At 38.4% G+C, this 25,269-nt stretch overlaps 1 protein-coding gene and 1 pseudogene across 28 annotated transcripts in view; both read right to left on the bottom strand.

Annotated features, from left to right (window-relative positions):
• The window catches only part of LOC143648794 (uncharacterized), a 130,031-nt gene that overhangs the window by 22,180 nt on the left and 82,582 nt on the right, over positions 1-25,269 (bottom strand). For 12 of the 27 annotated variants that reach the window (XM_077119303.1, XM_077119304.1, XM_077119302.1 and 9 more), the window contains one exon: positions 147-25,269. This exon is cut by the window's right edge. The gene's annotated coding sequence lies outside the window, so the exon portion shown is untranslated. Of the gene's footprint in view, positions 1-146 lie in introns of those variants that run through there. The other 15 variants (XM_077119281.1, XM_077119284.1, XM_077119278.1 and 12 more) reach the window with 11 other exon arrangements.
• LOC143647768 (transmembrane protein 132B-like) overlaps positions 1-25,269 on the bottom strand; it is a 64,647-nt pseudogene that overhangs the window by 10,238 nt on the left and 29,140 nt on the right. The window contains exon 3 of the transcript XR_013158180.1: positions 17,263-17,318. The product of XR_013158180.1 is annotated as a transmembrane protein 132B-like (transcript). The remainder of the gene's footprint in view (positions 1-17,262; positions 17,319-25,269) is intronic.

Below are 25,269 nucleotides of genomic sequence, written 5' to 3'. Positions count from 1 at the left end.
AAATTAAATACTATAACATGAACAAAACAGCTTTACAGTTCTCATTTCTGTAACTGATCACGTGGTCATAGTTCATATTTATCACTACCTTCTTCCAATACCCAGTCCATGTTCCCTCTACCCTCAGCAAGCACTTCAGCTGGCCATGGTTCTTTGCCTAGTGGGGTGATCCAAACCTTCATTCCTGAAGTTTCAGAGAGATTGGTAGTCCTGCCTGGATTGGGTTGTTGCAGTTTTCCATTGATTTCAATCAAGGCTAAAAGGCACGTTACAGGACCTCCTAAACTCCAGGAACTCTTCTTTACTTCTGTTGTGTAGTTGCAGTCCTATTTCCCCTGATAATCAGGATCAATAACCCCAGCCAGTAATGTAATCCCCTTCTTGGCTTGTTGATCCAGTGGCATAAGTAGACCAAAGTGATCAGGTGTTAGTCTTAGATTACAGTTCAATGGAATAACTGTTCTTTCTCCTGGTGGAAGCACTCCCCCTTTTGGAACTAAAACCTGTAGACTAGCAGAACTCAAGATTGCAGGGACAGGAAGCAAAAATTTTTCCAGTGGATCACTAAGGGTAATAGTGAGTGGTGCCATTCCCATTTTCACCGCTTGGTTCCTGGACCCATGGATCCTGGCTATGGGAGAAACAACACCATGCAATGGATCCTGATTCAGAGCATACACAGCTTCCTGGAGAACACTACCCCAGCCCTGCAAGGTATTGGCACTTAGTTGGCCTGTCCCTGAGTTTTCAAATGGCCATTCCACTGTTCTATCAATCCAGCTGTCTCTGAATGATGGGGAACATGGTAAGACCAGAGAATTCCATGAGCATGTGCTCATTCCCACACTTTATTTGCTCTGAGGTTTGTTCCCTGATCAGAAACAATCCTGTGTGGAATACCACGATGATGGATAAGGCATTCTGTAAGTCCATGGATGGTAGCTTTAGGAGAAGCATTGTGTGCAGGGAAAGCAAACCCAAATCCAGAGGATGTATCTATTATAGATAGAACCAACCACTGGCCCTTCCATGAAGGAAGTAGTGCAATGTAATCAACCTGCCACCATGTAGAGGGCTGGACACCTCGAGGAATAGTGCCATATTGGTGGTTGAGTGTAGGTCTATGCTGCTGGCAGATTGGGCACTCATCTGTGGCTGTAGCCAAGTCAGCCTTGGTGAGTGGAAGTCCATGTTGCTGAGCTCATGCATAACCTCCATCCGTACCACCATGACCACTTTGTTCATGAGCCCATTGGACAATGACAGGAGTTGCTGGGGAAAAAGGCTGACTGGTACAGATAAAATGGGTCATTGTGCTGGTTTGAAAGAATGTATGTCCCCTAGAAAAGCCGTGTTTTACTCTAAATACCATTTCATAAAGGCAGAATAATCCATATTCAATACTGTATGTTTGAAACTGTAATCAGATCATCTCCCTAGAGATATGATTTAATCAAGAGTAGTTGTTAAGCTGTATTATGTGTCAACATGTCTCCACCCTTTTGTGTGGGTCTTGATAAGTTTCTGGAGTCCTATAAAAGAGGAAACATTTTGGAGAAGAAGAGATTCAGAGAGAGCAGAGCAGAATGACACAGCCACAAGAAGCAGAGTCCACCAGCCAGTGACCTTTGGAGATGAAGAAGGGAAACACTTCTTAGGGAGCTTCATGAAACAGGAAGGCAGGAGAAGAAGCTAGCAGATGACACAGTGTTTGCCATGTGCCCTTCCAGATGAGAGAGGAATGCTGACTATATTCACCATGTGCCTTCTCACTTGATAGAGAAACCCTGAACTTCATCTGCCTTCTTGAACCAAAGTATCTTTCCCTGGATGCCTTTGATTGGACATTTCTATAAGCTTGCTGTAATTGGGACATTTTCTCAGCCTTAGAACTATAAACTAGCAACTTATTATATTCCCCATTTTAAAAGCCATTCTGTTTCTGGTATATTGCATTCTGGCAGCTAGCAAACTAGAACAGCCATCTTATTCACTTGATTATTAAAACCTTCCTCTACTGAAGTCAGCTTCTGGTGCACATTCACATGGGACACAAATATCTTCATGTTTTAGCCCACTCAGAAAGGTTTATCCACATACCTCTTCCCCAGACCTCTTTGTTACCAGTTTTCCAATTATGGTCTTTCCAAGTCCCTAACCATTCAGTCAAACCATGAGCAACAGCCCATGAGTCAGTATACAAATGCACCTTTGGCCAGTTCTCCTTCCTAGAAAAATGAACAACCAGGTGCATTTCTCGATGTTCTGCCCACTGGGAGGAATCCCCACCACCAGTGTCCTTCAAGGACAACCCAGAAAGGGGTTGTAGTGCTGCAGCTGTCCACTTTCAGGTGGTACCTGCATATCATGTCAAATTATCTGTAAAACAGGCCTGAGTTTTCCCTTCCTCAGTCATTTCACTGTAAGGAACTCCCCAAGAGGCCATAGCTCTGGTCTGTAAGATAGAAGGTAATGTGGAAGGAGTGGAGACCACATGCAATTGGGTGACTTCCTTATGTAACTTACTTGTGCCTTCAGGACCTGCTCCAGCCCTATCTTATGTATGTCATTTCCAATTTATGATGGAGTGCTGCTCTGCATGCACAACTTTATGGCTTGGTGGGTCAGACAACACCCAGCTCATGATAGGCAACTCAAGTCTTATGGTAACATCGTAGCCCATGGTTAATTGTTCAGTTTCTACTAAGGCCCACTAGCAGGCCAAAAGCTGTTTCTCAAAAAGATAGTAGTTATCTGTAGTAGATGGTAAGGCTGTGCTCTAAAATCCTAAGTGTCTGCATTGTGATTCTCCTCTAGGGGCCTGTCAAAGGCTCCAAACAGCATCTCTACTTGCCACTGACACTTCCAGCAACATTGAATCTGCTAGATCATATCGTCCAAGTGGCAGAGCAGCTTTACAGCAGTCTGGACTTGTCTCAAAGCCTCCTCTTATTCAGGTTCCCACTCAAAATTAGCAGCATTTCTGGTCACTTAATAAATAGGCTGGAGTAGCACACCCAAATGAAGAATATGTTGTCACCAAATCCAAAGAGACCAACTACACATTGTTCCTCTTTTTTGTTTGCAGGAGGAACCAGATGCAGCAATTTATCCTTCACCTTAGAAGGGATATATTGACATGCCTCACACCACTGGACACCTAGAAATTTCACTGAGATGGAAGGCCCCTGTATTTTTGTTGGATTTATCTCCCATCCTCTGACATGCAAATACCTTACCAATAAGTCTAGAGTAGTTGCTACTTCTTGCTCACTAGGTCCAATCAACATGATGTCATCAATATAATGGACCAGTATGATGACTTGTGGGAGAAAGAAATGATCAAGTTCCCTTGATCATTTCTCAAGAACAAGAAATTATGGACAAGATTATGACATAAGGATGGAGAGTTTGTATACCCCTAAGACAGTGAAAGTATAATGCTGACCTTGCCAGCTGAAAGCAAACTGTTTCTGGTGGTCCTTAGTAACAGCTATTGAAAAAACAGTGTCTGCCAGATCAATAGCTGCATACCAGGTACTAGGGGATATATTGATATGCTGAAGCAATGACACCACATCTGGAACAGTGGCTACAGGTGAAGTTGCCACCTGGTTGAGTTTAAGTTATTCCACTGTCATCCTCCAAGACCCATATGTTTTCTGCACAGGCCAAAGAGGAGAGTTGAATGGGGATGTGGTGGGACTCACCACCCCTGCATCCTTCAAGTCCTTAAGAGTGGCAGTACTTCCTGCAATTCCTCCAGGAACGCAGTACTGCTTCTGATTTACTATTTTGCTAGGTAGGGGCAGTTTCAGTGGTTTCCACTTAGACCTTCCCACCATAATAGCCCTCACAACACAAGTTAGAGAGCCAGCGTGGGGATTCTGCCAGTTGCTCAGTATATCTATACCAATTATGCATTCTGGAACTGGGGAAATAACAACATAATGCATCCAGGGGCCCACTGGACCTACTATGAGATGGTACTGAGCTAAAACTCAATCAATCACCTGACCTCCATAAGCCGCCACTCTCACTGGTGGATCGGAGTGATGTTTGGGTCCCCTGGAATTAATTCACTTCTGAACTAATGTCTAATAAGCCCCCAGATATCTGATTCTTTCCTTTTCCCCAATGCACAGTTACCCTGGTAAAAGCCATTGGTCTCCTTGGGGAAGGCTTAGAGGAACACTGACAGTATAAATTTCTGGCAATAACAGGGTTCTTCCCCAAAGGGATCTGGCCTCCCCATCATTCAAGGGGCTCTGGGTCTGTAAACTATCTCAAGTCTAGAAATTGATTAAGGGGCCATGACTGTGTTTTTGTAATTCAAGTTAGATATCTGTTCACCTGACCTAGAACTACTTTTTTTACACAGCTCAAACAAGAATTTAGTAGACTGCCCATCTATTGTACTTCTAGGTACCCCATGATTTACTAGCAAATGGTGCAAATCTCTGCATGTCAGATTATTTTGACTCCTGCTTTGACTTTGCTGTCTATTATAATAACCACGTCCACCCTGTCTTTGGTGACTATGTGTTCCACCTGGCTTCTGAAAACTTGGGATCCGATCATCCCCATTATCTTTTAAGACTCCAGCTTAGTGACAGTAGTTCCCACAGTAATATCTGACCTACAGAGAAATGCAACTACAGAGCTCTTCAGGGATGATGGTGTTAGTCTCACAAGTTTATTTCTCACTGTTTTGGTAAAAGGTGTATCCTCTGGACATTACACCAGAGGTGTAAGAGCAGGCTTTGCATAATAAATCCACTCTAACATCCAATCTATCTAAGCCTCTGGATTCCCTCCTCTACATTATACTTGGGCAGTTCTGGCATTTCAATCTCAGATAATGTCAGCCAACTTTTGATCCATGTTTCAGCCAACCATCTAAACAAACTGTTAATGCCTTTTTTTAACCCTTTGTTCTATAACATTGAATGCAGAATCTCTGCTCAGTGGGCCTATAACAATAAATTCAGCCTGATCCAGCCATATATTCCTTCCACCATTATCCCACATCTGTAAAATCCATTGCTACACATATTCCCCTGATTTCTGTCTATATAAACTGGAAAACCCACATAGTTCTTTTGGAGTACAACATACCTCCTCATTTTTGATACTTTATACCTCATCTTTAGGGGCTTTTTGGAACTTTAGTCTAGTTATAGGTCTGGAAGAAATGAGGGGTGGTGGGGGTGGGTCATGAAAAGAATTAGAAGTATCTTCCAAGCCATTTGCTTCAGGGCATTCATTTGGAGTTTCATCTGGTGAAACAGGATCAATCACTCTAGGGCTAATCCCTTCATGTGGAGGTTGGGTGGCCAACTCCTCAAGGCAGGCTGGAGGTGTGGTGGCTATGTCCTATTACAGGGTTATCAAGAGAAGACTCAGCATGACCTAGGATTTTAACCTCACCACCAACATCATTATCAATCCATATGTTGCCATCCCATTTTTCAGGGTCTTATTCTTTTCCAATCAACATCCTCACTTTAATGGCAGACACCATGCAAGACTGAGATTTCAGTTTATGTTGTAAAGTTAGTTAGCAAAGAGCCTTATCTAACAATAAGGTTCTGAGTCTGATTTTCAGAGATCTCAAGTCTACAGCTACACAAAATAAGATTTTCCTTTAGGACACTCAGAAGCATTTACCTTTAGCAGATGGTGCATAAGCTTCTCATTGAAGTATTAAGCCCATTTCTTTCACTCATTAATATATACAGTGTATCTAACAACAACCAGCCAACATCTCTATATGTCCTATTTCCACAAAACTCCATAAAGGTGTCAAAAACATTATCGCCCAGTGCCTGGCTTCATATAAACAAAGCATTAGAAGAATCAAATGGTGGTATTTTGACTATCTCTTTTGCCAACTCACACCATGGATTGACAGGACCATTCTGATTACAGGAATCAGAGTCCTTAGTGCCTTTGAGTCCAGAGTAGATAACCAATCATAAAAACCCATTTTTAAGATTCTGTTTCTTAAGAACCACTTCTGATACCAAGCTGTATTAGTTAGGGTTCTCTAGAGAAACAGAATGAACAGGAAATATTCATAAATATAAAATTTATAAAAGTGTCTCATGTAACCCATGGGAATGCAGAGTCCAAAATCCATATGGCAGGCTGTGAAACTGATGACTCCCAAAGAGGGTCAGGATGAACTCCAGAGGATTGGCTCACCAGCCGAAGCAGGAAGAGAAGCTCTCTCTTCTGAATCCTCCTTAAAGCCTTCCATTGATTAGATAAAGTGTCACTCATTACAGAAGACACTCCCCTTGGCTGATTACAAATGGAATCAGCTGTGGATGCAGCCAACATGATCATGTTTTAATTCTATGAAATGTCCTCATAATAACAGACAGCCCTCACTTGCCCAACCAGATAAACAGGTACCTCCACCTGGTCAAGTTGACACATGAACCTGAACATGGCACATGACAAACAATAAAATTTGACTTTCACCTTTCCAAAAACATTTGAAAGATCAAGCAATTTATCTGAATAAATTTCAGGTGCAGCTACTGTTCAAGATAATGCATCGAACATTCTTTTTTAGGAAGTGAATGATGATGAAGCAAAGCATACATGGGCTGGAAGTACTTCAGGAAAACATACATTATGAGACTGGCTTGCTTGAAAATACAGGACTCCTGGCACCTTTATAATTGACTTGATAAAAGTTTAATGAAGGTAAAGTATTTTAGAATTGACAATAATTGCAGTCAACATTTGCTATAAGCTATAAGTATGTGGTCTAGCAGTAAATTATACCAAGCTCAGAGAAGCACACTGGAAAGCAAATAGCATATGGGCAGGTGGTCAATGTGTAAAGACATAAAATCAAGGATAGTTTATCCAAGCTAATGAGCCCTTTTCTCAGAGAAAGGACACATTGGTTAAGAGGTATGAAGAAGCCTCAGGAATCAGTTGTCCTTGCTGCAAGTACTCCAGGGCTTCCATTTGCAGGGTGTGATAACAGAAAGGGTGTCATTTCAATTGCCCAGGGACACAGGGCCTTCTGGGAATCTTGCCTGTTTTGGGGCTCAAAGAATGTCCTGGACAGCTGCTGTTGTGAAGATGACTCTCCTCTGTGTTCTGTGAGGCTGCATGGAAGGAAACAAGCCAGCAACCAGCTGCATCCCCAGGTCTTCAACAGTAATGCAGTCATCCAGGAAGAGCACTGTTTTCTCAGCTTGGATGGAGTCAGAGAGAGGCAAGAGGACCTTCAAAAGTATGTGAAAAGTCTCAGGTCTCTTCTACTTGGAGCCATTTTAAACACCTTAATTGACATTCTCTCCAGTATGTTCTCCTAATTCTCTGATCAAAAAATGCACTCACAGAATGGCTTAGGAATGGGCCCTGCTAATTTTTCTTGCATCTGTCAATGAAAGGAGTTTTATAAAGATCACCCTGGCCCATTTCTCTCCCTTGATTCATGCAATGACAGTCCAAGTGAATACTCTGAAGACATTTAAGGGCCAATTTCTTACTTGGGCACACAAATAGTAATGTTTTTTCAACAACTAATATTTTTATACTTTGAAAATGGCAGAAATGTGGTAAAACTGAAAGGAATACTGATTAGCCATCTTCTTCTGCTCAGATTCCTTCTGTTGGGCAGTTATGTGTTCACTAATGAAAAATAATGCTGATTGTGTGGGCCACTGTCTCATCAGTAAGTAAACCAGTTAAAGTTCAAAGGGCAACACAGTGTCCTAAGAGGCTGTCCCTCCCAATTAACCAACTAATTTGCAAACAGTGATGATTAAAACCTGTAGAAAAACCTGGGATAGGCAGAATTTCTAGAATAGCCCACAAAGGACATCACACCCTAACCCAGGAACCTGTGCCTAGAGAGCACCCCTGTCTTTATGTTTGGTAGTTTCCTTGACCTTACATACAAAACATGAACAATGACAAAAAAAGTAGATAAATAGGGTCGCCATGAAATGGAATACTTTTATTTCAAAAGATTTTGTTAAAATGATGAAAAGGCAGCCAACTCAATAGGAAAAAATATTTGGAAACCACATATCTGATAAGGGCTTGATATCCAGAATACACTCAAAAATAAAAAGAGAAACAACCCAATTAAAAACTTGGCAAAAGAAATGAATAGGCATTTCTCCAGGAGGAAATATAAATGGCTAAGAAGCACATGAAATAGGTTCAATTCACTAGCTATTAGGAAAATGCAAATCAGAACACAATGAGATATCATTTCACACCTACTAGAATGGCCACTACTAAACAAATAGGAGACTATTAATGTTGGAGAAAATGTGGAGAAATAGGAACACTTATTCATTGCTGGTGGGAATGCAAAATTGTGCAGCTGCTGTGGAAAACAGTTTGGCAGTTGCTCAGGGAGCTGTGTATAGAGTTGCCTTACAACCAGGCAATCCCATTACTGAGCAGACATTTGCAAACCAATAATCATAGGGGAATTATTAACAATTGTCAGAAGAAGCAAACAACTCAATTGCCCACCAACAGACAAGCAGATAAACAAAATGGTTCTATCCCATTTTGGAGATGGAATATTATTCAGCAGTAAGAAAGAATCAAATCCTGACGCATGTGACAACATGGATAAACTCTGAGGGCGTTTTTTGAGGGAAGTTAATCACAGGACAAATACTATACGATCTCATTGATATGAACTAATTATAGTGTGTGAACTCATAGACATAGAATCTAGAATATAGGAGAAGGAAGCTTCTTAACATGTGCAGAATTTTAAGAATTCTTAAATGGGGAATGCTTAAGATGTGCAGAATTTTGAACTTAGTTAAACCTAAATGTATGGAAATAGATAGAGGTGATGACAGGACATTACTGTGAGATAAATAGCAGTGCTTAATTATGTGTGAATTTGGTGGAAAGGGGAAGTTTAAAGTAATATATGTCAATAGAAGTAAAGTTAGAGGTTAATTCACTGGAATGTATTATAGAATGAACCCTCTGGTAGAGGATGACCATGATACAAATATAAAAAAATGTCCTCCATGAGCTAGTACATATGTATGAAAGTATTACAAGGAGTTAATAATAGAAGGCTATATGGGAAGAAACACATGTACTGCCAACTATGGACTATAGTTAACAGTGATATCTTAATATTCTTTCATCAATAGTAACAAATGCAGCATGCCAATTCGATGTGTGTGGGGGGGCTAAGAGTAACAGGAACTTTTGAGGTTTCTCCCTTTCTTTTGGAGTGATAATCTACAGTTGATTGTGGTGAGGAATAGACAACTATGATGATACTGTGAGCCACTGAAAATATACTTTATTTGGATGGATGAAATGGTGTGTGAATATATCTCAATAAAATTGTATTAAGACAAAAAGAAAAAAAAAAGACTTGTCTTGAAAATACTGTCACAACCCAGCTCGGGCCAGTGCTAAACCAAAACAAGTGACTCTGATCACCTCCACAATGGAATCTTCTGGCCTGCAAGTGCAATGTCCACATCACCATTCAGAGCAAAGCAGGTGTTGGTGGGATCTCTGGGGCGTGCATGTTCCCCTGGGACTGGACAGCCACCATGGTTCTCCCATTTCCTTGGTAAGGCAGTGTGGAGTTTACATGACTAGATCCTTCCAATGGCCACCACTTTATTCTGTATATCCTTGAAACAGGTTGCCTTCCTTATCCAGAGGGCTAAGGAGTACAGAGGATGGTGGGGACCAAGGTGAGAGCCCAGGTCTCCACTCTCCATAACCTCCTCCTCCTTCAAAGCCCAGACTGTATTTCCCCTAAATCAGACCGAGGATAGAAGCTACCCCTTTTTGTATTGAATTCATTCTATCGCACTTAAGGTGAAGAGAACAAAACTTAGCATTTACTCCCAATTATGTGTGCTGAGAGTGAAATAGGTTCCACGTAATATGCAGGAATATTAGCACTGCTTCTTTTTCCCTTTATGGAAAGCTATTCTAGAGCACGTGAGGGTCAAAAAAGTTTTCTCAAGAGCACATGAGCAGAGAAGCCAGTGCTTGGGGTCTCCACCCTACCCAGGTGAACCACCCTGCCACATCAACCCCACATCACCCACTATCCTACCTAGTCTTTCTTGAGAATTAACAAAAACACAGATTTAAAAAAAATATTTTTTCATTGACAAGTCTTCAGACACAAGCAGTCCGTACATGGTGTGCTGGTTTGAAAGGATTATATAAACTAGGAAAGCTGTGCTTTAATACTGATCCATCTTTTAGAGGAAGCCATTTATTTCAACCCCTATTCAATACTGTAGGTGGAAACTTGATTATTTCCACGAGATGTGACATACCAAATTGTGGGTATTAACCTTTGATTAGAGGGATATGTGACTCCATCCATTCAAAGTGGGTCTTAATTGGTTTTCTGGAATACTTTAAAAAAGGAAGCATTCTGGAGAGAGCTATGAGAACAATAAGTGCCCAGGCAGCCAGGGAATCTTGGAGATGAAGAAGGAATATGCCACTAAGGGAGCTTCATGAAACAAGAAGCCTGGAGAGAAAGCTAGCAGATATTGTCATGTTGGCCATGTGCCTTTCCAGTTAAGAAAGAAACCCTGACCATCATCAGCTTTCTTGAACCAAGTTAACTTTCCCTGGATGCCTTATTTTGGATAGTTCTATAGCCTTGTTTTAATTTGGACATTTTCACATCTTTAGAACTGTAAACTTGCACCTTATTAAATTCCCCTTTTTAAAGACCATTATATTTCTGGTATATGACTGCCAGCAAACTAGAACAAATAGTGTACAATCAATAGTTCACAATATCATGATTGTGTATTCATCACCACAATCATTTTTAGAACATTTGCATCACTCCAGAAACAGAAATTAAAAGAAAAAATCTCACACATAAAATCCCCCTTTCCCCTTCCTCTGACTGACCACTAGTCTTTCAATCTATCCAATTTATTTTACCCTTTATTTTCTTATTATTTATTTTCATCCATATTTTTTAAATCATCTGTCCATTCCCTGGGTAAAAAAAAGAAGCTTCAGACAGAAGGTTTTCACAGTCACATAGTCACACTGTAAAATTCTAACATTGTACAATCTTTAAGAACCAATGCTACTGAAACACAGCACAACAGTTTCAGGTACTTCCCTCCAGCCACCCAATACACCATAAACTGAAAAGGGACATCTATATAATGTGCAAGAATAACCTCCAGGAAAACTTCTCAACTCTCCTTGAAAGCAATAAACCACTGAAACCTTATTTTGATTCATTTCTCACTTGCTCTTTTTGGTCAAGAAGGCTTTCTAAACCTGTTTTGTTGCTCAAATGTGGCCTCTCTCTCTCTCTGACAACAGAAGAAGCAAACTCACTGCCCTCCCCCTTTCTGTGTGGGACATGACTCCCAGGGGTGTGGACCTTCCTGGCAACATGGGACAAAAACCCTAGAATGAGCTAGGACTCAGCACCAAGGGATTGGGAAAACCTTCTTGACCGAAAGGGGGAAGAGAGAAATGAGACAAAATAAAGTGTCAATGGCTGAGAGATTCCAAACAGAGTTGAGAGGTTATCCTGGAGGTTATTCTTACATATTAAATAGGTATCACCTTTTTAGTTAAGGCATAACAGAGAGGCTGGAGGGAACTGAAAATGTAGAGCTGTGTTCCAGTAGCCATGTTTCTTGAAGATGATTGTATAATGATATAGCTTTCACAATGTGACTGTGTGATTGTGAAAACCTTGTATCTGATGCTCCTTTTATCTACCTTATGGACAGATGAGTAAAACATACGGATTAAAAATAATTAGATGATGGGGGAACAAATATTGGAATAAATTTAGTATATTGAAATGCTGGTAATCAGAGATGAGGAGAGGTAAGGGGTATGGTATGTATGAATTTTTTTTCTGTTTTCTTTTAATTTCTTTTCCTGAATTGATGCAAATATTCTAAGAAATGATCATGATGATGAATATACAACTATGTGATAAAAAAGAATGTTCATATTGTATGTTGATTGGTTTTATTAATAAATGTTTTTTAATGTAGTTCTTGAATATATTTTGGAAATTAGTAAATTCTTATTTGAACTTTTGTGGTTTCTCCACTTGAAAGGGGTCTAAATCTCAGCAGACTATGCTGTCTGGCAGTGAGTGCGAGCTACATGACCCTGAGCAAGTCCCCACATTCACTTCACCCCAGTTCCTCCATGGATCAGGGATAATAATGGGAACATACATTTATTGAACACTGATAACATGGTTTCACATGTAAATATATTCCTTGTGCTGTAGGCATGAATACAATCTTAACCCAATATTTCAAATGAGGAGTTGATTTATATTTTCCATATACAGATGGTCATCACCTGGTTAATTCTGTGTCTATCCAACATTCTTTCAATCATTTTCTAACCAAGTTAAGTTTCTATTGCACCTCATGTTCCACTTCCTTAGAATAATAATTTTCATATATTGAAGATGTCAAAGAGGTTATAATCTGTTTATCATCAACTCTTCCAAATTTTCCTTGTCAGAGGATTGTGAAGTTTCTCTTCCCCTCTTTGAGATTATTGTTCTCCATTTTGGGGAGGTTCCAGATTACTTTATTTAAAGGGAGAAATGAACACTAGAAAGATGTTTCTCCTCTCTATATTGTAAGCACTCTATATTATGCTGAAGCTTGTTGTAAATATTTGGAAGTTGAAATTAATCTTGAATTGCCATGGAAGTTATAAGAAATAACTTGTGTTTGAGGCATTAATAAGGCTTACCCTCAACTGCAGAGATAGAAATAATAGAAATATTAAAAAATGAGAATACTTATTCATATGTACAGGCCAAATCTGGAAGTCTGAATAAACTTGAAATCATTCTATTCCTTACTCTCTGCACCAATCATAGTTTATTCAATTGATTTATGTATAACTGAGGACATTGCTGTTTTAATAATAGAAAAAGATACAACATTTTTCTCATGTTGCCCCATTTTCTCATTTATGTCTTAGCACAAAACCAGCATGTCCTCATTTTATAATGTCAGGGTTTTTATTGGATTTAAACATATACAGAAAAAGAGTCAAAGCAGAACTCTTCAGACCCCTTTTTTATATTCATCAGGGAAAAAGAGTGACTTCCTTTTCTTTGCTTTTTGCACTCAGAAACATGGATTCAGATACACTGCAAGCATTCCAGAATGAACTCCCCTGCTCCATCTACAAGAACTGCTTCATAGACCCTGTCACCATGGACTGTGGCCACAGCTTTTGCAGACCCGGTCTCTACCTCTGTTGGGAGGACACCCAAACACTTATCCACTGTCCAGAGTGCAGGGAAATATCTCAGATGCTAGATTTCAATACCTATAGTGTCCTGAAGAAGCTGGCTTTCTTTGCCAGAAAAGTCAGACATGAGCAGAACTCACAGGTGCAGATCTGTGAGACCAACAGTGGACTGTTCTAGTTTGCTAGCTGCTGGAATGCAATATACCAGAAATGGGATGGCTTTTAAAAAGGGGAATTTAATAAGTTGCTAGTTTACAGTTGTAAGGCTGAGAAAATGTCCCAGTTAAAACAAGTCTATAGAAATGTCCAGTCTAAGGCATCCAGGGAGAAATACCTTGGTTCAAGAAGACCAATGAAGTTCAGGGTTTCTCTCTCAAGTGAGAAGGCACATGGCAACCACAGTCAGAGTTCCTCTCTCACCTGGAAAGGCACATGGTGAACACAGTGTCATCTGTTAGCTTTCTCTCCTGGCTTCCTGTTTCATGAAGCTCCCTGGGAGGCATTTTCCCTCCTCATCTCCAAAGGTCACTGGCTGGTGGACTCTGCTCTTCGTGGCTATGTCATTCTGCTTTGCTCTCTCTGAATCTCTCATTCTCCAAAATGTTTCCTCTTTTATAGGACTTCAGAAACTAACCTAGACCCACCCAAATGGGTGGAGACATGTTGTCACCTAATCCAGCTTAACAACCACTCTTGATTAAATCACACCTCCAGGGAGATGATCTAATTACAGTTTCAGGCATACAATGCTGAATAGGGATTAGAAGAAATGGCTGCCTTTACAAAATGGGATTAAGATTAAAACATGACTTTTTTTAGGGGACATACATCCTTTCAAACCAGCACAGGGACAAAGGAGCTCTTCTGTGTGATTGACACAATCCTGCTCAGTGGACTCTACTGTGAGTCCCTAGATCATGTGCATCACAGCCATGGACCCTTGGAATGGACTGCCAAGGAATACAGGGTGTGTGATGCCTAGAAAGCAATTTGGAAATTTAAAATACTAAATCAGAAAGAAAGACAAGGATTATGAAAATGGATTTGATTAGAATTGAGGTGGTATATTTGCAATGTGTATTCCAGCACACTTGTGTGCTCTTTCATTTTGTTGACAAACATTCACATATCAGTCATAACTCAGTTGAACCTTGTTGAGGGAAGTTAACCTAGAACTATTGGCCACATACTTGGAGTTGGTTCAGTGTGCAGGAGGTGGTACCAGGAACACTTCTGAGTACAAGTGGACCCATTCATGGTTAGTTTACCAAGAAATCTGGGTTCAGTTTCTTAGGGAATGGATTATATTTTTTGTAGGATCTTTTCAAGATCTCCATTAAATATTTCTGTCACCTCTAATGTCACAAATATGAAAATCAATTTAAGCTTAATATGAGAAAATCCGACTACCCCTATTATTGCACAATACTATTATTTTTCTCTCAATCATTACCTTTTCTCATAGGTAAGTGAGTGAAATCTATGATAACATCTTTGTCATTAGAAGTCTTCATTCTTTTGCAGGAGAAACATTTAAAGAAAATGGACTCTATGGAAAACAACTCAGAAACTACCAAAATCTAACTTATGACACTAGCAAAACCAAAGAAGTAGAGGTATGTTGAAACTGTTTTTTAAATGCACATTGCATAAGGCAGAGGTATGTTTCCTAACTAGCTAAGGTCAAGTTATCAGTTAAACGATATTGCATTCTTGGCTAGAAAATTAGTAGGTTCAAATATGTATCAATAATTGTAAGTACAAAAGCCTTTACATACTAGTGTAAATAATGCCAATACATGGGAAAGAGAGGGCATGATAGGTATTTCAAGTCCAAATTTGATGGTTTGAATAGAGTTTCTCAGACACAGCAAAATACAGCTTTACACCTATGGCTTTGAATGAGAGGAGAGAAATGGTATAGTAACTGGAGGAAAAAAACAGACTTTATCCTTCATTAAACTGATTTTAAAATATGGTATTTACCTAAATATATTGAAATATATAGGAAAGCCAGGTAGATGAAAAAGAAAATGTAAAAGATTCAGGTAAGGAAGGAAACAATTGGTGGGTAAGTTGAAAGAATGATGGGAAAGGGAGCAAGCAAGCAAGAAAGCCTGGTTCACTTTAGAGGGCTCAGTTTAAACAAGGGAGAGACGTGACCACAGAGATGGATAGAAAGGACTAGCAAATATACAAGACAATTTGTGACTGTTGGGCTGAAAGTACTGATGATGCCAAAATAATAATATTTGAAGTTTGCTGGTAAGAATCAGGGAATGTGATCCTTCTAATCCAATATCCCTGCTCTTAAAGAAGATGATGATCAAGGCTCAATACCAGATGATGTATCTATTTCTCTATGGGGAGGATCATCTCCATCTGGTGAGACTGAAAAAAGGAATTTTACAACAACTCAAGGACAGTGAAACTATAATTACAAAAGAACGAGGAATCCCCAGTGAAATAAACAGAGAGCTGACTGAGACCTGCCCCACGTCCAACACAGACCTGCTCCAGGTGAGAGGGCCAGGTCCATGCTCAGAAACAGGAATCCTTTTCTAGTCAGCTTTGCCATGACAATGTAATGTCACCTGCACGTGCCATCCCTCTCAGCTGAGGGTTACATGCCCTTTGAGTTCCATGATTATGCTTGACCAATTGCTTTTTTCTCCATATCCCGGTAGCCTTTGAAGTATTTGCATTTTTTAGATAGCATAGGATTTATTTTATCTAAATATTTCAGTGTAATCAGGAACAATATCCACACAGACTGATTTTCCAAAATCAACAAAATCTGTGACCAAGGGATCTTCAAGATCTTGGGGGGCATGTCTCAATTTTTGTTTCCCTAATCATTATCCCCTTTGTTGGCCAATAAGAACAGATTGCTGAGGACATTAAGGCTTTGCCACTTGCCTTGGCAAGATGGTAAGAATTTGACAATGTTTCAATAGCTCAATATACTCCAGAAGTACTTTCCGGTTTTGTTTTAATTATTGTCCAATAGGAAGACAGCTCCCTGGGAGTAAGAAGGGGAAATGACACTGGAAAGCCGGTCATATGTCATCACTAGGCAGGCTCATTTGAACCCTTGCTTCTTATTTTCACCCTGACAATGTCTTGCTTGTGATGATTTTTTTCAGCTTTTGGTAGTAAAATAGTGTGACTGTTCCTCAGCGAGGAATAAGAAATGTATATTATTTCAGCTAAAATACAAAACAACAAAGGAACTAGAGTATAAGCAAAAGTGCAGGAGAACTCTCATGATTCTGATTTTGATTCTAGTCTATTTTTTTTTTCCTGCAGGACTTAGAAAACATACTGGAAAGGTGAGTTCATACAGACAATTTATGATGTTTCAGAAAGTTCATCTTTGTTGATGAGGTGAACATATTCCCTTAGAGCAAATATCATTAATGTCTCTGTGACTGTTTCTCATTTTGCTGCTAAAAAGACCCTAAATTCTTTGGGTCCTTGTTTTCAGTTGTTTCCTTCTTATGAGGCTGAATTCAAATGTATTGCAGTGTGGGATTTGTTTCTCTCCTCCTCTCCTTCCTCACACTCCACTAATCTTACTGAAGGGAAGAGGCTAATACATGACAGAGGAGGAAATGCCCCAGAGAGGTAGCAGTTTCCTTTGCTCACTGTTGCTCCCATACAGTCCATCTGCCACTAAATAATGTTCTTTCTAGAGTAACAATCAGACCATGTTATTATTTAAAACCTTCCCATTAAACTTATAATAAAATTCAGACCAAAGCTCACATACTCTAGCTTTCAAATCTCATTGCCCCTCAAGGGAAGACCACCCACCCGCAAAAAGCACATGCAAATCAAATACATGGAAATCAGTAGACCATGATATCAGCTGAGATCACCAGCAAAACACAGAACCAGACTAATCAAAGGGAAGGACTTTCTGTACTAAACTCTCCTAATGATATTCAAAAACTGCACGTCTACAGATGGAGGAGGCAGTGTTACATGGGTAATGGCCGAGAAAGCCCCTGGCCCTCTTCCATAATGTTGTCCAAGGGTCCCTAAAAGGGAAAGCAGCAAAAAAAGTAGTATTAAACAATTTTATAATTGGAGGCAGTTATTGGAAAAACTAAAATTATATCATATTTGCATTCAATGATATAAGACTCTTTAACTGCTTACTCTTATGGTGCTGATCAAGGACAGTCTAATTAATCATAATAGCAGTGTAATCCCTATCCACAATCAAACAAACCCCATAATTCCATAAACTGTGCTACCAATGCTTGCAATCCAGTGTTTATTCTCTGCCTCCTAATTCTCAGATCACCTTGAAAAATTGTTGCCCAGCACATATCAGCTCTTCTAATGTGTTGATAGCAATTCATCACTGCACCCCTCTAGAGGAACTTTACTTCAGTGTCAATTTTTCTCAAGAAAAGAAAGCAAACATACTGTCATTTAGTTGTTTTTTGTATTGGCTAGATCTCAGGCGTCCTGCTTCCCAGTTTTCTGAAAGCATAATAGAGAACTGAGACTGATGACTTGTGTGAGATCTCCTCATGTAAGAAACATTCCATCTGTCACCCCAGAACACTGACACTTACCTCAGACCCAGTTGCACATCAGTGATGGCCCATTCACTTAGCTGTGATTCTTACTTTGGGGCAAGTACATTGGCAGAGACATAATCCTGCAAAGAAAAATACATCATTACAGGGTCTAAAGATGTTCTTTAGCAATCCATTTAAGAGGCTTTATCAGAATCCTCATGATAAGTTTTTCTGTGGTGAATTTACTGCATAAATAGAGAAACAATATTAAATGCAAATGCAATTACTGTTTTCTAACATGAGTCTCATTGTTTAACACATCAGATGTACATATCAAGAATGAATCATTTTGATCATAACTGCACTGAGGTGGTCATTTGTTTTCTGTTCACTATTGTATCTTACCTTGTTAGACTATAGCAATGATCAAATTTGATAGATCCTCAAAAATGAAGGACCATTAGGAAATCAATCCTAAAGCATCGAGATTATTTCAGTGTTCTCCTTTGGCATTTTCATAGGACCATTTTTAGATTCTATGTAAGGAATTAATATTTTTAAATACTGTTTCATTAAATATCTCCTTATGAAGAGTTTGAGTTCTTTGAAAATATGTGTGGTTTAATCACCTCTTCAATTACATTTATAGAATTCATACTTTGTGTTAATGAATGATAAAATTTTTTTAAAAAGTTAGGCTTTCAAACTCTTGATTTGGCCACAACTTCATTTCTAACCATACTTTTCACTTACTGCCTCATATTACATGTCATCAAGGATAGAAATCACTGTGCCTCAGAAATCTTTGCAATTCTATGCTCTTGGAAATCCATAATCTACTTTTCTTCAGATTAAGCGTTAATGGATTGAAAAGCTCTTCGCAATATTCAAAGTTTCCAAAGCTCCAGGAAAATCCAAGATTTGCCTTGTTTAAGGGATCATTTCATCACCTTTGTCTTAGTGATTTTTCTTGTGTCTGCTCTTTTAGTGCTTCACATGTATTTGTGCAAAACATCACCTAATTTGTCTTAACTGATTCTTAAATTTTGCTAAAAATCATGTACTAAATTACATAATCTTCAATAATGAAAAATATGAACTCCATTTCTGTTCACTTTACTCAAGGACATGATTAATCTCAGGATGATCCACCATCAGTTACTATAATATCTACCCATGCTGGTTCTGATGTTACTGGGTCCTCTGCTTCACCTTCCCTACACTGCTTTGGTGGACTCTGTATTTAGGTTTATTTAAAGGTTTTTTTTTTTCCAAAAATAGATCTCATTTACATTAAGAAGTTCTCTTAAAAATAACTATAAATTGGATATCAGTGGAGCAAATCTTATAGATTTCAAAATTGAAAGTCTGGAGGACATGGGGAAAATGAGAGGAAGGAGCACTAAAAAAGCAGTGGTGGCACTGATTTCCCCTGTGAGCATTAATTATCAAATTTGAGACCCTCATCCAACAAAATGATATTTCCTGAATTTGGAAAATATGATCAATTTTCTGAAGATCCTGACACTGAGTTTATATGTAATTTGGTCAATTTTTAGAAGTGAATCATGTTTCACAAATAATTTTTAAATGCTAGCCCTCATCTGCACATGTTATTTACATCCATCTCTATTTTTACAGTTTTTAAAAATGGAATTGAATCATATCATATATGCACATTTTACAAAGATAAACACAAAATTCTCAAAGTTTAGTTTGCCTATATAATGTAATTTTTGGAGATGTTTAGGTAAATAATGGCTACAGACAACATTTATGAATGCTAAACTTTGAGTAAGAAAAAAGTTTTAAACACTTTGAAGAAATTGTACACTAAAACTATAATGAAATAAAGCTTTAGAAGAACTATATGTTTAGTTCTTGTGTTTGGCAAATATTCTTAGACCCCATTTCTCCAAACTGGCAGACTATTAATCTCTCAAATGTAGTTTACAATACTCTGTTAACTTAATAAACCAGCCCAATCTCCCTTTCTTTGTAATCTAATCAATCATATCCACACCTATTAGACAACAGTAGCCAATGATGAAAAATGGTTGTGATCCTAGGTCAGTTTAATCATAGAAAAAGACCATATGCTCATGAGAGGACTTCTCTAGGACAGCTTACTGGAATTGCAGCTGCTTTGGCTTTGGAGAGCTGAGAGTTCTTACTGCCCTCAGTAAAACCTACTAACTGATTTGGTACTCACAAATCTTCCAGAAGTACCACAAATAAGAGAATACATAATAGATTCTGGCATATACAGAATTTAAGGTAAAAACCTTTCTGTCAAAATATAGGTAACTTTGTTATTATAAGGTACTGGTTTGTACATGCTATTTTACTATTTATTTTATTATCCTATATATTACTAGCTTCTTTGATCTCAAAAGAGTTTTCCCAGTTGTGCAATGAAGAAATCCACAATGCAATTAAAATTTGTTCAATATATTGCATACACATATTAATTTATACATATCAACATAAAAGTTTTACATGTTGAAATATTTGGGAAATCCTGGCTGTAAAAGTCATGTTACCTGTCACTTTACACCCCTTTCAGTGTATGGATTACATATGAAATGTGTTCACCATAAATCCTAATAACAAAGAGACCAATAATGTGGTCCTGGCATCTATCAAGAAACATCAGAAATAAAGGCAAGTTGACTTTGATTCCATTCGATACATTTAGATGCATCTGTCCGTATTACTTAGCATGGTGAAGAAATCTTGGTGTTTAAGCTGATTTGTTTTCTTTGAAAAATAATTTTAAAGTGTTTGTTTAAGTTCAGTGTAGCTTGAGTTTTTCTCACTTTAAGCTAGAAGTGTGTTCTCAGAGTCAGAGCTGAATGGGAGATTGTGATTTTCTGATGGGTAAATGAAACCATTTTTACATTTTATATTTCCTAAGTTTAGGAGTTTAAATTAAACTATAATTTCAGGATTTGAACACAGATGTCAAAACAAGTTCAGTGTAAACCAATTCATTGTTAATTGTCTTAGGAAAAGTGTACAGTGTTGGGCGTGGTGTGAATAGAGGTGGTATGGACATGGAGTCTAGGTATGTGTGTGCATTACAGACATGGCAGTCAGGCATTATTATTTTTTAATGAGGAAGTTATTTTAAAATCATTAACCTTCCAGTGAGGATGGGAGGACAGAAGAATAGTAAAAGGCAAGTACTTCCTATTGCCTGTTTCCATTTAACTGTCATATACAGTAACCGTAATCCCTTTGTTCTTCCACGACACTTAACTGCATACATCATTGTATTCTGATAACCAAATATAGTTCCTGAATATATTGTGGAAACTAATGAAGGTTTCTTAATTGAATATTTGTGGTTTCTACACTTGAAAAAGGGATCAAAATTTTGGCAGATGCTGCTGTCGGTCAGTCCTAGCAGTATAGAGTTAACTGCATGACCTAGAAATAGTCACCACATTCACTTTGCAACAGTTCCTTCATATACTGATGCTAATAATAAGAACCTGCATAGATTGAATACTCATTGTGTGGCTTTAAATGCAAATGCCTTCTATGTGAATGAAGTAGGAAAACCTTATTCCCAATATTTCAAGCAAGATGGTTTATATTTTTCACATACGGAGAGTGTTCATGAAATGACTCCTTTTTTTGAAGTTAAATTTGTAGGAGTTTTTATAGACGACATTGTTTACATGATTTAAACAGAATTTCTTATATATAAATATATGATGAGAGTTGGAATAAGACATTCTACATTTAACAATAGAACTAAATTTGTCAGATGTACACCATTGTTCTAGGCAAAGTTTTATAGCCTCAACTTTAATTTTAATGCACTGGAAACCTGTCTCATTAATCATAATGATGCTTCACATCTTATACAGAAGCTAGCATATACCATTCATACTTACATCTTGGTTCTACAACCACAGAATCAGATTTGTGCTTTGTCTCAAACAGAGGTATAGTTCTTTCCAAACTTTATTAAATATTGATGACATTTTATGAAAGTAATCTTTAATATTAGTGTTAAAAAATAGCTGAAAAAATAACCATACTCAAAAGTTCAGACCACTGTTTCATAGTATATCACTCCTGCTTTATACTCAAATTGAATGAGTGAATTAACGAGTGGGTACATGAATAAATAATTCAGTTGATTTATTAACTGAACACTGTGACTACAGTTTTTGCAGACCCTGTCTCTGTTCCTGCTGTGAGGAAACCCGAGTTCCCATATGCTTTCCTGAGTGCAGAGAAACTTTAGAGATGCCAAACTTCAAAACCAATATTGTACTGAAGAAGCTGGCTTTCCTTGCCAGAAAGGCCAAAGTGAAGCAAAGGAGCTGTTCTGTAAGGTGACCAGAGCCTGCTCTGTGGACTCTGTTGTGATTCCCCAGAGCATGTGGATGACAGTAACAGAACAGTAGAAGAGGCTACTGAAGAATAGGGGGTACATCATGTCTATAAATTATCTGGAAATCTTTAAGATGGTAAATACAAGAGAAAGGTGATGGTTATGATAATGAAGTCGAATGAATGGAAGTTGTGATTTTTCCATTTATACCCCAAGATGTTAGTGCACTGTTCACTGCTAGTGACAAACTTTGCCACTATAATCTTTCCTGTGTTCAGCCTTCTCAAGGCAAGATTACTTGAAAACATTGGCCAAATGTGTAGAATTAGTTCACTGTGGAGGAGGTGGCACCCGGAATACTGGCTTCTGATGCAAGTTGGACTCCTTCAGAGGCAGGGTTCTCACATGTATGAAAGTAAATTTCTCAGCATATTGATTTTATTACCTTATGGCACCTTCAAAATCTCTACTGTATGTTTTTGCTACCTCTGATATCCTAAATATGAGAATTAACTAATGTTTAACATGGAAACATCTGAATATTCCATTCTAAATCAAGATTATAATTGTATTCTCAACCGCTGCCTTTTCCCACAGATAGTGGCTAAAACTTAAAATAACATATGCCCTGTTACTAAAGTGATGGTTCTTTTACAGGATAAACTTCTAAAGAGAATAGGAACTATATGGAAAATGACTCAGGAGGCACAAAACAATTTAAATCAAGAAACTAGCAAAATCTGGGAGTGGGCCATGGTGGCTCAGCAGGTAAGAATGCTTGCCTGTGATGCCAGAGGACCTGGGTTAGATTCCCGGTGCCTGCCCATGTTAAAAAAAAGAAAGAAAGAAACTAGCAAAATCCAGGGCTTTGAGGTAAGAATGAAGCTACTTTACCCCTTATTTTTTAAAAAGACTTGCAAAATGTTGAGTAAACTTACTAGCTAAATCCAGGTTACAGGATAGTTGCTCCTTCTTTAGAACAGTAGTGGTTTCAAATGGTATAAAGTAATCCTAAATTTACAATCCATCACAGGCTAATGCATAAAGCTATATACCTGGTCTAGAAACACTCTGTAAATATAGGATCTAGCAAAGAAAACTTAGAGAAATCAGCCTCTCCAAGATTATCAGCCAATTATATATATCCCCTTATCCTTTAATGTTGACACCTCTTCTCATCATGAAAACATCAGAATGGGCATTGCCTAAAGATACCTATTGACTGGGAGAAGGATCAAAGGAGAAAGGGGAGTTATAACAAAGAAAAAAGGATTTAACAAATGAATATGACTGCTGAATCACTATAATGATATTTCTTCTAAAGCCTCCAATATTTTGGAGCAGCTAGAAGGAAATGTGTAAATAGTAGAATGGTAACTCATAAATAACTCTGTAATTTGTTCTATAACTACTTGTTGAAGTGTACTTTGAAAATTATTGCTTTTTCTTTCTTTTCTTTGCATATGTGGTATATTTCAAGGTAAAAATCCTTTAAAAAACTATATAAAGTGTACGGAGGGCATGATAAATATTATTACACCAACTTTGAAGGTTTAGATAAACTTTCCCAGACACTGAGTACAAGAAACCTTTTCACAAAATTTGCCTGTGAAGTAGTTGCTAGAAGGAATATAGAGTAAAATTTTCCTGTTTACTTGAGTACTGTGGTGCATACCTAAACAGTTGTAAATACATAGAAAATTGAGGCTTAGTAAACAGAGCAAAAGAATATATTTCAAGTGAGCAAGGTTAGTAACAGATACAGAAAAACTCTGAATCAGCATTTTAGGGAGTGAGACTGGGACCACTGAAAGGGCTTGGCTTCAGCAGATGGGTCAGGAGATGTGACCTTAGGGAAAGGATGGGTTTAATTGACTAGGGAATTTTTAAGAAAATCTGCAGGTATGGGGCAAGATATCTTCACAGCATTTGTTCGATGATGCCAAAGAACAATCCTTGACACCTGAAGTTTCCCACTGGGAGTGAGAGTACCTGATCACTTTAACCCAATATCCCTACAGGATTATTTAGATCTGAGGAGGATGAGGATCAAGGCTCAGTGTCAGCAGTTGGATTTATTTCTACAGGAAGAAGAGCATCTCCAACTGGAGAGACTGAATAGGGGAGAGATGCCATTTTCCAACCACTCAGGGATCAAACACAAGAAAGCTAGAATGACGAAACACATAGAAATCCTGGGAGAAATGTACAAAGAACAATCCTTGACACATGAAGTTTCCCACTGGGAGTGAGAGTACCTGATCATTCTAATCCAATATCCCTACAGGATTATTTAGATCTGAGGAGGATGAGGATCAAGGCTCAGTGTCAGCAGTTGAATTTATTTCTACAGGAAGAAGAGCATCTCCAACTGGAGAGACTGAATAGGGGAGAGATGCCATTTTCCAACCACTCAGGGATCAAACACAAGAAAGCTAGAATGACTAAACACATAGAAATCCTGGGAGAAATGTACAAAGAAATAGCTGAGTCCTGCCAAATGCCCAAGATGGAGCTTTTTCAGGTGAGATGGGAAGTTCATGCTCAGGGAGATGAATTATTTACTCTTCATGATTTTCAAGACATTTAAATGATTCCGTTATGTATCATCACTCTCAGCTGAGAGATATATGTCCTTTTATACCTATCATTCTGTTTGTCCAATCACTTATTTCTTCATATCCTGGTAGTTTCTTGGAAATGCTAGGATTTTATTAGACAGCACTGGGACAAATATATTCAGTATGATCAAGAGTACTAGCTTCACAGATTTTTTAAATTACCACACACTGACCAGGGGTTATGGCCCACCTCTGACAGTAATTCTCAATCTATGGGGCTCTGCTAAGTCCCATAGAGAAGTCTGCTCAAGAGACTGAGACATTGTCCCTTGCAGAGAAAATTGTGACAATTTGGTAATTCAATTTCAATGTACTCTATAATTATTCTGTTATTTGAATCTCTGTTTTATTGTGCCACAGGGACAGACCATTCTTTGGGAATAATACTGGACAGTGCCCCTGGGAACCTAAATCTTCTGTCACCCCAAACTCTTCCTGAGTTCCTTCCTTCATAATTCTCTATTATATTATCTGGATCATTGTAGTT

The sequence above is a fragment of the Tamandua tetradactyla genome, chromosome 10 (genome assembly GCF_023851605.1).
Source record: "Tamandua tetradactyla isolate mTamTet1 chromosome 10, mTamTet1.pri, whole genome shotgun sequence".
NCBI lineage: Eukaryota > Metazoa > Chordata > Mammalia > Pilosa > Myrmecophagidae > Tamandua > Tamandua tetradactyla.
This window is presented reverse-complemented; position numbering and strand designations above follow the sequence as displayed.